Source organism: Hyla sarda, chromosome 2, assembly GCF_029499605.1.
Source record: "Hyla sarda isolate aHylSar1 chromosome 2, aHylSar1.hap1, whole genome shotgun sequence".
NCBI lineage: Eukaryota > Metazoa > Chordata > Amphibia > Anura > Hylidae > Hyla > Hyla sarda.
This window is the reverse complement of record NC_079190.1, coordinates 165,965,901-165,980,355: the sequence shown is the minus strand read 5'-3', so window position 1 is coordinate 165,980,355 and position 14,455 is coordinate 165,965,901. Positions and strand designations below refer to the sequence as shown.

At 41.9% G+C, this 14,455-nt stretch overlaps 1 long non-coding RNA gene across 1 annotated transcript; it reads left to right on the top strand.

The window, feature by feature from the left end:
• Window positions 1-1,937: 1,937 nt before the first annotated feature.
• Window positions 1,938-13,686, top strand: LOC130357755 (uncharacterized). The gene is made up of 3 exons (XR_008889246.1): window positions 1,938-2,308; window positions 12,820-12,878; window positions 13,613-13,686. It is a non-coding gene; the product is annotated as an uncharacterized LOC130357755 (long non-coding RNA).
• Window positions 13,687-14,455: the final 769 nt, after the last annotated feature.

Sequence of the window (14,455 nt, the reverse complement as noted above, 5' to 3'; positions counted from 1 at the left end):
TTTGACTGTGCCAATGACATCGTGCACACTGTACACATTCTGCACATGGCACACATTCTGCACACGGTACACATTCTGCACCTGGCACAGGTTCTGCACATGGTCGAGGTACACTGTCACCTGTATTGTCTCTACTGCCCTTTCTCCCTGTGATGTCCTTCCTATAAAAGGAGACACTGGTTCCTCAATAAAGAGAGATTGATTTTTATGCCTGAAGACTGGTGTTGCCTGGTTCTTTGGATAAAGGGATGAGATATTCTCTAGTTCTGCCTAGAGATATTGCCTGTGGTATGCTGGGGCTTGTTGTCTGGAAGATGAAGTCGCTCTTGGCGGAGGGGGACACTGAGAGGTCCCTGGTTAGTCTATCACATCCCCTAACTTCTCTCTCAGTCATAAGATCTGCTTAAGACTTTTTATCAGACAATTTTTGTCATTTTTGTCTTCTGCCTCATATAGATTTTCGTCATTTTGTTTTTTTTATTCATATCATCAATTCAGATCATCGGATTTATACAAATATATGAATACATTTTGTTGGCTTCAGATGGATCCAAATGTCAGAATAAGTACATTTTCATATCCAAATCAATATGTTATGAAATATATTACACATGTCTATTATTAACTCCATTTACAGAGACATGGATAAGGTCAGGAGAGTACAGGATATCCCACACAGTCTGTGGTTGTTTTGCATCAATGGACGCTTTCTCAGATTTTTTATTAGTATCTGATCAGAGTTAGGTGCCTGCACTTCATTTTGTACCTTCAGTTATTAACTAGTGTTGCTCACGAATATTCACAATTTGAATTTTAATCGCGAATATCGCATATTCGTGAATTCGCGAATATTGCGAATATAGCACTATATATTCGCAATTACGAATATTTCCTTTTTTTTTGTTTACAGTACACATCACAGTGATCACTGATCATCCCTCTCTGCTCTTCGCATATGGACATATTTGTATATGGAACTAATGGGCTAGTTGGCTGCCCGTGCATGCTGGGAGTTGTAGTTTTGAAACATCTGGAGGTCTGCAGGTTGGAGACCACTGCACTAGTGCATTAACTCTGTGATTTTTTTGCCCGTTGAAACCAATAGGCCCATTATGGTCTATGGGGATCTCACGTTATGTATAACTGTAAGATAAGCAGAAGGGCCTCAGAAGTACAGTGGATGGGAGACCATGGGGTGGGACAGAGTGTTACAGTGTTGTGGTTTAACTTTTTTTTTACTCATGATTGACAAATGTAGGTCAATTGGTAATTAAGAACCGTGGGAACTAGGTCAATTGGCAATTGAACCATGGGAACTAGGTTAATGGGGTACCTAATATGGGTATTGGGGTTAACTGAAACTGGATGTAATGTGTAAGGCTGGGTATGAATGAATGAATGGGAGGTTAAGGAACATAATGGGATATTTATCAATACCTGTGCAGAGTAAAGGTTGCCCAGTTGCCCATAGCAGCCAATCAGATTGCTTCTTTCATTTGTCAAAGGCCTTGTTAAATATGAAAGAAGCAATCTGATTGGTTGCTATGGGCAACTGCACCACCCTTCCTCTACACTGGTTTTTATGACTCTCGCCATAGAGGAGATTTATCAAAACCTGTCCAGAGGAAAAGTTTCTGAGTAGCCCATAGCAACCACTCAAATAGCTTCCTTCATTTTTCAGAGGCCTTTTCAAAAATGAAAGAAGCAATCTGATTGGTTGTTATGGGCAACTGAAAACTTCTCCTCTGAACAGGTTTTGATAACTCTCCCCCATTGGGGGGAGATTTATCGAAACCTGTGCAAAGGAAAGGTTGTCCAGTTGCCCATGGCAACCAATCAGATCGCTTCTTTCATTTTGCAGAGTCCTTGTGAAAACTGAAAGAAGCAATCTGATTGGTTGCTATGGGCAACTCAGCAGCTTTTCCAGGAAAGTAAAGTTTAACCACAACACTGTGTACCACCCTGGGACTCGAACCACCGCACGGTCTCCCATCCACTGTACTGCTGAGACCCTCCTGCTCAGTGGCGTAGCTATAGATGTCACAACGGTCGCCATGGCGACCGGGCCCCTATGCCAGGTGGACCTTCCCTGGTAATTCTGCTTCCCGGGAGACCCCCTTCTCTGGTGGCACTGAAGGGGGACCTCATTTAGTCCGGTCCCGGCCCCAAGTAACGTTGGCTGGGGGAAGGGACACTGCAGCTTTAAGAGCAGCAGACGTCGGAATCCCGCCGCGGTCTAGAGATGCTGCATCCTCCCTGCAAGATGATGAGGAGGAGGAGGCTGGAAATCAATGACAGAGGGTCAGAGGTGAGAGTGGCGGGGGAGGGTTTGCTGGCTAGAAGAGCATGGAGCAGTGTTTCCCAACCAGGGTGCCTTAAGCTGTGGCCAAACTACAACCCCCAGCGTGCCTGGACAGCCAAAGGCTGTCTGGGCATGCTGGGAGTTGTAGTTTGGCCACAGCTGGAGGCACCCTGGTTTTGAAACACTGGCATGGAGTATGACAGAGGGGAGGGGGGAAAGGAACATGGAGGACAGATGGGGGGGGTTGGAAAAGGAACATCGTGGAGGACAGGGGGGGTTGGGGGGAGGAGCATGAATAAGCCTGAGCATGAATAAGCATGGAGGAGGGGAGGGTGTTGGGAAAAGGAGCATGGAGGAGGACAGGGAGGTGGAAAAAAAGAGCATGGAGGAGGTCGGGGGTTAGAAAAGGGGCATGAAGCACCGTTCATTTATGGCATGGCTATGAAGTTAGCGCAGGAACTCCTGCGCTCACTTCATAGTAGTTGCACATTGTGACATCCTCTGATTTTAAAAGCCAGTGTTTCCAAACCATGGTGCCTCCAGCTGTTGTAAAACTACAACTCTCAGCATGCCTGGACAGCCGAAAGGCTGTCTGGGCATGCTGGGAGTTGTAGTTTTGCAACAGCTGGAGGTGCCATGGTTAGAAAACACTGGCTTACACTAAATATATTAAAGGAGTACTCTGGGATGCAAAAATTTTCATTCAGACTGCTGTCAGTAAAATAATAAATATACATACTTGCTGTCATTCCTCTGTTGCCGCCAGTAACCCACAACGGCCTCCGCCGCGATCCTTTTCCTGGTTGCCGGTGGTTGGTGAGGCATACTGACAATCACCATCCGCAGCGAAGTCCTTCCTCGGCCGGCGATAGGCTGGGCGGCAGTATGACTCACCGATCACCGGCAACTAGGAAAAGGATCGCGGCGGAGGCCGCTCCCCTGGTGAATATATATATATATATATATATATATATATATAAGAGAAGGGAGATCAGGGCAGCACTCCAATAGTGTGAAAAAAAGATAAAATGTATTCCATCAAAACAATGTGCAAAACAGCAGCGACGTTTCGATCCTCTCCAGCATCTTTTTCAAGCTGAACTAAACAGATTTGTGATTTCTTTTATACATATACTCATCAAGTGAAACAATTATCAATCAAGTGTACAGTCAAAATACAATAAAGTGCAATTAAAGCATAAACCGTGTACAGTAGAGTGATCAATGTACAATGTAAGGCTCATATATCTTTCTTATTATGAGCAAGGTGCATATACAGGTATCCAGGAAACCTGGATACTAAAGTGCTGACAGTGATCTAAAAACAATAAGGTTGTCTATAATTAAAAACAATCAAACAATCAGAGGAGTGATTACAGTATACCTTAGACGTGTGTAATGGCGTGCATGGACACTTGGCGTTCCGGAAGCGCCGTCTGTGCCAGCCCGCCCCCTAACATGACGTTCTACTTAATCATTGGTTTGAGATCTCCGTCTTGCAAACACCACAGCAGATCGGCGCGTGCGCACTGCCGACTTAATCGTCCGTACATGGTCAAGAGAATAGGTGCGACGGCGCCATTTTGAGAACTGGAAAAGCTTCCCTTACATAGAAAAATACATGAATAACATGTCCCAAACGTAATAACACGGCAGTCCATGAGTAAACAGGTAACCAAGGGGCAAGGTTCCATGCCAAAACCCTATGCCGTCAATGCTCAATTCCAGGTAGGAGAAAATGAAAAAGTGAAAAAAACAACAATAAAAAATGAAAACAATATAAGGGATAAAAGGAGTGAAACCAACTGAATATATGAGATGGGTGTTGGATACAGGTTCTCTCGAACCTCACTTTTTCAGAATACATAGCAAAGCATTATTAAATTAAAATAGACCGGATTATGGTCACAAAACCCCTATTCCGTGGGTCACCCCTATTCGCATGACTTATATAATAAGTACATATTAAGGGTGGGTGTCAGTCCCGACACACCCAATCTCCTCGGGTGCGTCCGGAACCCACCAAAACCCTCGGACGCTCGGGGCCAGGTGTCTGTGCTCAAACAGCAGCTCGTACCTGTGTGGACCCTGGTCGTCATCAACTTCCCTGTGCTATGTAAGTCCAATGTGATATATGCCAAAATGAACAAAAAAATGAAAAAATGAAAAAAATGAATAAAGTGAATGGGTAAAAAAAATATATGAAAAACTAAAGAAGTAAAAGAAGTAAAAAATAAAAAATAAATAAAAAATAAATAACAAATAAAAAATAAAAAATAAAAAATAATAAATAATAAATAACATTTTTTATTGTTGTTTTTTCCACTTTTTCATTTTCTCCTACCTGGAATTGAGCATTGACGGCATAGGGTTTTGGCATGGAACCTTGCCCCTTGGTTACCTGTTTACTCATGGACTGCCGTGTTATTATGTTTGGGACATGTTATTTATGTATTTTTCTATGTAAGGGAAGCTTTTCCAGTTCTCAAAATGGCGCCGTCGCACCTATTCTCTTGGTGCGCAGGCGCCGGTATATGACCATGTACGGACGATTAAGTCGGCAGTGCGCACGCGCCGATCTGCTGTGGTGCAATTTTTTGCACCGGGGCCCTGGGGATTCTAGCTACGCCCCTGCTCCTGCTTATCTTACAGTTTTATATACCGTGAGATCCCCATAGACCACAATGGGCCTATCGGTTTCAATGGGCAAAAAATCACAAAGTTAATGCACTAGCCCATTAGTTCCCTATACCATTAAAGAGAGGGCTCAATATTTGCGAATATTCTCATATGCGCATCGATTTTTGCATATGCGCATTAATTTTCGCAAATGCGCATAGAAAAAAAAATAATATAATGAATATTCTAATTTCGCGATTATATGACAAATATTCATCCATATATTCGTGAAATATTGCGAATTTGAATATGGCCTATGCCGCTCATCACTATTATTAACATATCCTTCTACTCAATTGTATCCTAAATACTATCTCAGTAAACCAGTAAATACATATAGGAACAGAAGTAAACACAGATTAGCCTGGAAGTAGTACATCTTGCTCTACTAAGGATTCACTGGATGCCCCAGAGCTGGCCTGTAGTGACATTTTTTGGCCTGTGGGAAGTCAATCAAACTAGAAAGGATTCCATATCAGACAATGATTATCTTGTGTCTCTACTGGAAACTGTCCCTAGTCCTTTCAGGACCCTATTAAAACATACAGGGGGAGATTTATCAAACGATTTAGACTGTTTTTTCATGTCTAAATTTGTCGCACACAAAGTCGCAGTCTAAATATGTGCGACTTTTCTGCGACTTTTGCTGTAGAGGATTTTTAGAACATGATGCATGCAAGTCTATTTTAGACTGAAATGCATTGGAAAATGCATTGGTGCTGAATTTATCAAGTGCGACTTTTGTGCGACAAGTCGCATCTGCCCAAAATACGCTGAAATGTCAGACCATGTTGGAGCAGGTCTAAATGCAGTTTAAGCTGTAGACCCTGAAGTCTGAGCACAGAATTTATCAAGGGCTGTGAGACCTTTGATAAATTAGGAGCATAATAGACAGGAGACTACCACATACGCTGGTCTATAAGCATACCCAGAATAGACTAGATTAGTAAATGTCCCCCATAGTCTCCTATATTTTTATTAAAACAGACCTAGTCTGTCATAAAGATGACCATAGTGGCATTGTGATATGATATAAATAAAGTGGACCTTTATAAATTCATGATTATTTACCTTGCTTTGGTGTCCAGGAAGCTCCACAACCCATCCTTGCTCCTTGTAGATAGATGTACAGGTCTCATCCTACAGTGTTGAGCCTGCTTCCAAATCCTGAACATGTGCCATGCTTCTGAACAATGGTGCACATATAGGGATGCCCTGAGACCTTTATCTAGAGAAGGAATTGTCCCAGTTTCTGTGCTACTCTTGGTGAGCATTGTACATGTGCAGGATTTGGAAAATGGGATTGGAGCTGTAAGCCGAACCCTGTTCATGAATCAAGCAGCACGGGAAATGGTTAGAAGGCCAGGAATAGGGTCATGCTGGGGCATTTCAGCAGCTTGGCACAGGCTCCTGGATACTAGAGCCAGGTAAAAAAAATATTTCAAGTTATCAAAGAGAGAAGTATGATTGATGTAGTTACCCTGACAGATTCTCTTTAACATTGCAACTCACATATTATTGAAATTAAGCGCTTTTGTAATGTAGGGGACACTAGTTTTTTTTTTTTCTCTGGGATTGATGATGTAGTGTACAGTCAACATATGATCATGCTTTAGGTAGCCGTCCCCTAATGTATAAAAAGTGATCAATGACATCCTGCATCGGAGACTGACTCCATTTCCCCTGCTTACAGACGTGCGTGGTAGCAGCAGCAGTGTACACATCTATGCATATTCATTAGGAAGAACAACCAGAGGGGGCAAGAAAACACTATAAAAGAGAAGTGACAGAAGTGAAATGATCTGTTGGATAAAGGAAAATGTACTTTTAGTATGTAGTTATTTACCCCTTAAGGACCAAGCCCATTTTCACCTTAAGGAACCGGCCATTTTTGCACATCTGACCACTGTCACTTTAAGCATTAATAACTCTGGGATGCTTTTACCTTTCATTCTGATTCCGAGACAGTTTTTTCGTGACATATTCTACTTTATGTTAGTGGTAAAATGTTGTCGATATTTGCATAATTATTTTTGGAAAATACACCTCTCACATAATTTAATAAGGGGTGCAATGAGCATTTACACCCACTGCCGTTTGAAAGGTCTTTGGAACAGTGGGCTGTGCAAATGAAAAATTACGTTTTCCATTTTCACGGACCACTGTTCCAAAAATCTGTCAGACACCTGTGGGGCGTAAATGCTCACTGTACCCCTTATTACATTCCATGAGGGGTGTAGTTTCCAAAATCGGGTGACATTTGGGGGGGGGTCTATTGGTCTGGCACTATGGGGGCTTTGTGAACACACGTGGCCTTCAATTCCGGACAAATTTTCTCGCCAAAAGCCCAATGGCGCTCTCTCTCTTCTCAGCATTGCAGTTCCCCGCAGAGCACTTTACATCCACATATGGGGTATATTCTTACTCAGTAGAAATGGGGTTACAAATGTATTTTTTTCCTATTTTCCCTTGTGAAAATGAAAACTTTAGGGTAACACCAGCAAAGTGTTTTTTCGTTTTCCCATCCAACTTTAATGAAAATTCGTCAAACACCTGTGGGGTGTTAAGGCTCACTATACCCCTTGTTACGTTCCGTGAGGGGTGTAGTTTCCAAAATGGGGCCACATGTGGATATTTATTTTTTTGCGTTTATGTCAGAACCGCTGTAAAATCAGCCACCCCTGTGCAAATCACCAATTTAGTCCTCAAATGTACATAGTGCGCTCTCACTCCTGAACCTTGTTGTGCGCCCGCAGAGCATTTTACGGCCACATATGGGGTATTTACGTACTCAGGAGAAATTGCTTGAAAAATTTTGGTGGTCTTTTTTTTCCTTTTATCTCTTGTGAAAATAAAAAGTATGGGGCAACACCAGCATGTTAGTGTAAAATTTTTAATTTTTTTACACTAACAGGCTGGTGTAGACTCCAACTTTTCCTTTTCATAAGGGGTAAAAGGAGAAAAAGCCCCCCAAAATTTGTAACGCCAATTCTCCCGAGTACAGAAATACCCCATATGTGGCCCAAAACTGTTTCCTTGAAATATGACAGGGCTCCAAAATGAGAGAGCACCATGAGCATTTGAGGACTAAATTAGGGATTACATAGGGGTGGACATAGGGGTATTCTATGCCAGTGATTGCCAAACAGGGTGCCTCTAGCTTTTGCTAAACTTCCAGCATGCCTGGACAGTCAGTGGCTGTCTGGAAATGCTGGGAGTTGTAGTTTTGCAACAGCTGGAGGCTCCGTTTTGGAAACACTGCCGTACAATAAATTTTTCATTTTTATAGGGGGGACAGTGTAAGGGTGTGTATATGTAGTGTTTTACCCTTTATTATGTGTTTGTGTAGTTTAATGTAGTTTTTTTAGGGTAAATTCACACCAGGGGGGTTTACGGTGATTTTCTCGCTAGGAGTTTGTGCTGCTGCGGAAAATTAGCCACAGCTCAAACTTGAAGCAGGAAACTCACTATAAACCCGTCCGTATGAATGTACCCTGTACATTTACATGGGGGCGGGGGGCAAACCTCTAGCTGTTGCAAAACTACAACTCTTAACCTGCACCAACAGACCGTGCATGGGGGGAGTTGTACTTTTGCAACAGCTGGATGCACACTGGTTAGGAAACCTTCAGTTAAGTTGTTATCTAACTCAGTATTTTCCAACCTGTGTGCCTCCAGCTGTTGCAAAACTACAACTCCCAGAATGTACTGATCGCCGAAGAGCATTATGGGAGATGCCATTACAGAGCTAGCAGAACTGCAGCAGGATACCGCCTCTGACCGCCAGGGGGGTGTCTGCTCCAGTAAGGAGGGAGGGAGGAGTACAGGGCAGGCCAGACAGGTACTAGTGGTGGGGGACTCAATTATTAGGGGGACAGACAGGGCAATCTGTCACAAAGACCGGGATCGCCGAACAGTGTGCTGTCTGCCTGGCGCACGAGTTCGGCACATCGCGGATCGGGTTGACAGGTTGTTGGGCGGGGCTGGAGAGGACCCAGCAGTCATGGTACATATTGGCACCAATGACAAAGTAAGAGGTAGGTGGAGTGTCCTTAAAAATGATTTCAGGGACTTAGGCCGCAAGCTTAAGGCAAGGACCTCCAAGGTAGTCTTTTCTGAAATACTACCAGTACCACGAGCCGCACCAGAGAGGCAGCGGGAGATCAGGGAGGTAAACAAGTGGCTCAGAAGCTGGTGTAGGAAGGAAGGGTTTGGGTTCATGGAGAACTGGGCTGACTTCGCTGTCGGTTACCGGCTCTACCGTAGGGACGGGCTGCACCTCAATGGGGAGGGTGCAGCTTTGCTTGGGGAGAAGATGGCTAGAAGGGTGGAGGAGTGTTTAAACTAGGGACTTGGGGGGAGGGAACCTACAGCAAAGAGGGGGAAGATAGTGTAGATAGAGAGGTGGGAATTATAAATGTACCTGGGGGTGGAGCGGAGGGAGGGGTTAGAATAGTTAATAGGAATAGGCTTCATAGGAAAATAAAACTTACACCCTTGAATCCCATTAACCCCAATAACATAAAGGATGGAAATGTAAAGTGTATGTTCACAAATGCCAGAAGCCTAGCAAATAAAATGGGGGAGCTTGAGGCCTTGATACTGGAGGAACATATTGATATAGTTGGGGTCACTGAGACATGGCTGGACTCCTCGCATGACTGGGCTGTCAATCTGCAGGGGTTTACATTGTTTCGCAAGGATAGAATGAACAGAAAAGGTGGTGGAGTCTGTCTGTATGTAAGAAGTGGTATGAAAGTCAGTGTGAACGATGCCATAGTGTGTGATGATTCTGAGGATGTGGAATCATTGTGGGTAGAATTACAAAAGGAGGGAAATACTGAAAAAATAATATTTGGGGTAATCTACAGACCCCCTAATATCACTGAAGAGATAGAAGTTCGGCTTCATAAACAAATAGAGAGGGCCGCCCGGGCAGGTACAGTGGTAATAATGGGAGATTTTAACTATCCAGATATAGATTGGGGTCCGGGGTTGGCTAAAACTACAAAGGGGCGACAATTCCTAAATTTATTGCAGGATAATTTTATGGGCCAGTTTGTGGAGGACCCAACAAGAAGTGATGCCTTGTTGGATCTGATCATTTCCAACAACGCAGAGCTGGTTGGTAATGTAACTGTGCGGGAAAACCTTGGTAATAGCGACCACAATATAGTTACTTTTGACTTAAAATGTAGAAAACAAAGACAGGCGGGGAAGGCAAAAACATATAACTTTAAAAAAGCAAATTTCCCTGGGCTGAGGGCTGCACTACAGGACATAGACTGGGGGGAGGTGTTCTCAAATACTGATACAGAAGGTAAATGGGACATCTTTAAATTAACTCTAAATAACTATACAGCTAAATATATACCAAAGGGGAACAAATATAAACGATTGAAACTAAATCCTACATGGCTGACACATGATGTTAAAAGAGCAATAAACAACAAAAAAATAGCCTTCTAAAAATACAAATCTGATGGGTCAGCGATAACATTTAAACAGTACAAGGAGCTTAATAAAATCTGTAAAAATGTAATAAAAACAGCTAAAATTCAAAATGAGAGACAGGTGGCCAAAGAAAGCAAAACTAATCCTAAATATTTTTTTAGATATATAAATGCAAAAAAACCAAGGACAGAGCATGTAGGACCCCTTAATAATGATAATGGGGAGGTTGTCACAGGCGATCAAGAGAAGGCGGAGCTACTGAATGGGTTCTTTAGTTCTGTATACACTATGGAAGAAGGAGCTGACATTGGCCAGGTCAGTGCTGGTAACACATCATGTAATGTACTGAACTGGCTTAATGTAGAGATGGTACAAGGTAAGTTAAGTGATATAAATGTAAGCAAATCCCCAGGACCGGATGGACTACACCCAAGAGTTCTTAGAGAGGTAAGTTCAGTAATATCTGTACCCCTGTTCATGATATTTAGAGATTCTCTGGTGTCTGGTATTGTGCCAAGGGACTGGCGCAAGGCGAATGTGGTGCCAATCTTCAAAAAGGGCTCTAGGTCTTCCCCAGGAAACTATAGACCGGTAAGTTTAACGTGCATTGTGGGTAAATTGTTTGAAGGACTTATAAGGGATTACATACAGGAATACATAGGGGATAATTGTATTATAAGTGATAGCCAGCATGGGTTTACTAAGGATAGAAGTTGTCAAACCAATCTAATTTGCTTTTATGAAGAGGTGAGTAGATGCCTTGACAGAGGAATGGCTGTGAATATAGTGTTTCTGGATTTTGCTAAATCGTTTGATACTGTCCCTCATAGACGTCTGACAGGTAAGTTAAGGTCTTTGGGTTTGGAAACTTTAGTTTGTAACTGGATTGAACACTGGCTCATGGATCGTACCCAGAGAGTGGTGGTCAATGATTCGTACTCTGATTGGTCCCCGGTTATTAGTGGTGTACCCCAAGGTTCAGTACTGGGCCCGCTGTTGTTTAATTTATTTATCAATGATATAGAGGATGGCATTAACAGCTCTGTTTCTATCTTTGCAGATGACACCAAGCTTTGTAGCACAGTACAGTCTATAGAGGATGTGCATAAGTTACAAGATGACTTGGATAGTCTAAGTGTCTGGGCATCCACTTGGCAAATGAGGTTCAATGTGGATAAATGTAAAGTTATGCATCTGGGTACTAATAACCTGCATGCGTCATATGTTTTAGGGGGGATTAAACTGGCAGAGTCACTGGTAGAGAAGGATCTGGGTGTACTTGTAGATCACAGACTACAGAATAGCATGCAATGTCAGGCTGCTGCTTCCAAAGCCGGCAGGATATTGTCATATATAAAAAGAGGCATGGACTCGAGGGACAGGGACATAATACTCCCCCTTTATAAAGCATTGGTACGGCCTCACCTGGAATATGCAGTTCAGTTTTGGTCACCTGTTCATAAAAGGGACACTGCGGAGTTGGAAAGGGTGCAGAGACGCGCGACTAAACTAATATGGGGCATGGAACATCTTAGCTATGAGGAGCGATTAAAGGAGTTACAATTGTTTAGTCTTGAGAAGAGACGTTTTAGGGGGGATATGATAAACGTATATAAGTATATAAATGGCCCATACAAAAAATATGGAGAAAAACTGTTCCAGGTTAAAACCCCCCCCCCCCCAAAGAACGAGGGGGCACTACCTCCGTCTGTAGGAGAAAAGGTTTAGTCTAAAGGGGCGACACGCCTTCTTTACCGTGAGGACTGTGAATTTATGGAACGGTCTACCTCAGGAACTGGTCACAGCAGGAACAATTAACAGCTTTAAAACAGGGTTAGATACATTCCAGGAACAAAATAACATTAATGCTTATGCAGAATTATAAAACTACATCCCTTCCCCTTATCCCCTTACACCCTTCACTTCAAATTCCCTGGTTGGACTTGATGGACGTATGTCTTTTTTCAACCATACTAACTATGTAACTATGTAACTTTCTGGCACCATTTGATTTAAAAATAAAAAAAATTCCACCGGAGTACCCCTTTAAGTTTGTTAGGTCTAAGCAAGTCCAGCCTCTTAATCCAGAAAACTTCTCGTTGGAGAAGTCTCCTTTTGGTCCCTTTGACAGGGACCCTGCTCCCTTCTTCCATATATGTATATAACATCAACATTTTTATTTTTGCATACTGTTGCCAATTGTCTTCTACGGGTCATTTATTTATTATGGTTGCAAAAAAGTCAATCAAGTTCAACCTGTAATCTTACTGTGTTAATCCAGAGGAAGACAAAAAAACTATGAAGCAGGTATACAGCTCAATCTTGCATGTTTCATGATCAGTCACATGACTATCTGAACTGAAAACTACTTCCTCTTATATTAGATGGATGGGACTATCTATTAAGAGGTTAAGAAGGCTTCTAACTTCTTATTCCTGGTGTTGTAAGTATAGCTACATTGTTATTTTATATAATCTGTAGCTGTTTGTAAAAAATAATGATCCTGTCATTTATTGCAAAATAAGGATATTTCTAGTCAATATAAAAGTTTTTTTTTCATATTTCTTTAAATAGTACAATGAATTTAGTTTCCATTTCCATTTATTGCATTTTTGAATAGGTATATTGTGAAAAATCTCTTTGCATTTAAGAATTTAAGAACTTGTGGAGAAGATTGAATTCTGTTGTTTTTGACAAAATTCTTCAGGTGGAATACACTTCTATTATACCAGACAAGAACACCTGGCTTCTTAGGAGTTGTAAATATCTGGCAATAGGCAACGTGGGCAATGTTGCAGCAGATGTTTTGTGATGAAACTGAGATCACCTTGAGTTGTTATGAATATGAATGTAGCAAACGGTGAAATGTTTGTCCTTTAAAAGTAGCTGCTAAATCTATGTGAATTCTTAGTAACAAATACATTATACATAGAAGACAGAGTACATATTATTAAAAAATACATTTGAGAAATATATATAAATAGTTAGGTTAGGAAGAAGCTGTGATAGGGAAACAATTGTTCTGTTGGATTGTTGACGACGAGGCCGGCAGTGTTCTCATTCCTCTCTGTTTGTTTGTATTTATAAATAGAAGCTACACATTTATTTATTTTTTCCAGATTTTTTTTTCACATTTAAATTGTAACTTTTTGTGTTTTTCTTTTCTTATTGTTTCAGATCTACTTTGGATTCCATGGACTACATCGATGACAAGCATTTTTTTTTTTATTCCAATAAAATGGTTAACAATAGCTTGTGGGGAATGTTTTTTTGTAATAGAAATCTTTCTAACATGTTGTGTTTTTTTTATTTACTTTACAGGATAAGTAATGAAAGCCAACTTGTAGACAGAGTCCATTACTAAGTCTGGGCTTAGCAATAGCCACAAAAACAAGGTAACCACAGCCACAAAGGTAGTGGGTAGAGCTAGTATAAACAGGACCTCAGAATCAAAAATGGCGTTCCTGGGCCTAGGTTGTAACAGGCTGGTATTATTTAGGTTGGAGAAGGCCAACAACAATGGTCCTCGCTCACTCTGGTAACCTCAGGATGTTGCTGTTTGCTTGGTATCTGGCATCTTGGTATCTGAGTATAAAATTATGGAGAACCTTTTTTTTCATAAATAAATAAATAATTAATAAGTAAAAAAAATGAATACAGATTGCTAGTTTTACACAACTTTTGACATGTCAAGCAGACATGTCAAAAATTGTTGATCGCACTGGGTCTCACTCTGCTTCCCGACCAATCAGGGCTCTCGGCAGGGAATATAAAGTTATAGTGCTGGGATTTCATATTCCCCGCCGGAAGCCATTATTGGCAAGCTGATCTCGGCCAATCACAGCTCCTGGTGGGGAATTTAAAGTTACATTGCTTCAATCTCATATTCCCTGCCGCAAGGCATGATAGGCCAGTTGGTCCTCACTAATCATGGCTCCCAGCAGGGAATATGAAGTTACAGTGCCATGATTTCATATTTTCCGTGGGGAGCCGTGATTGGCCGGCTGTTCCCAACCAATC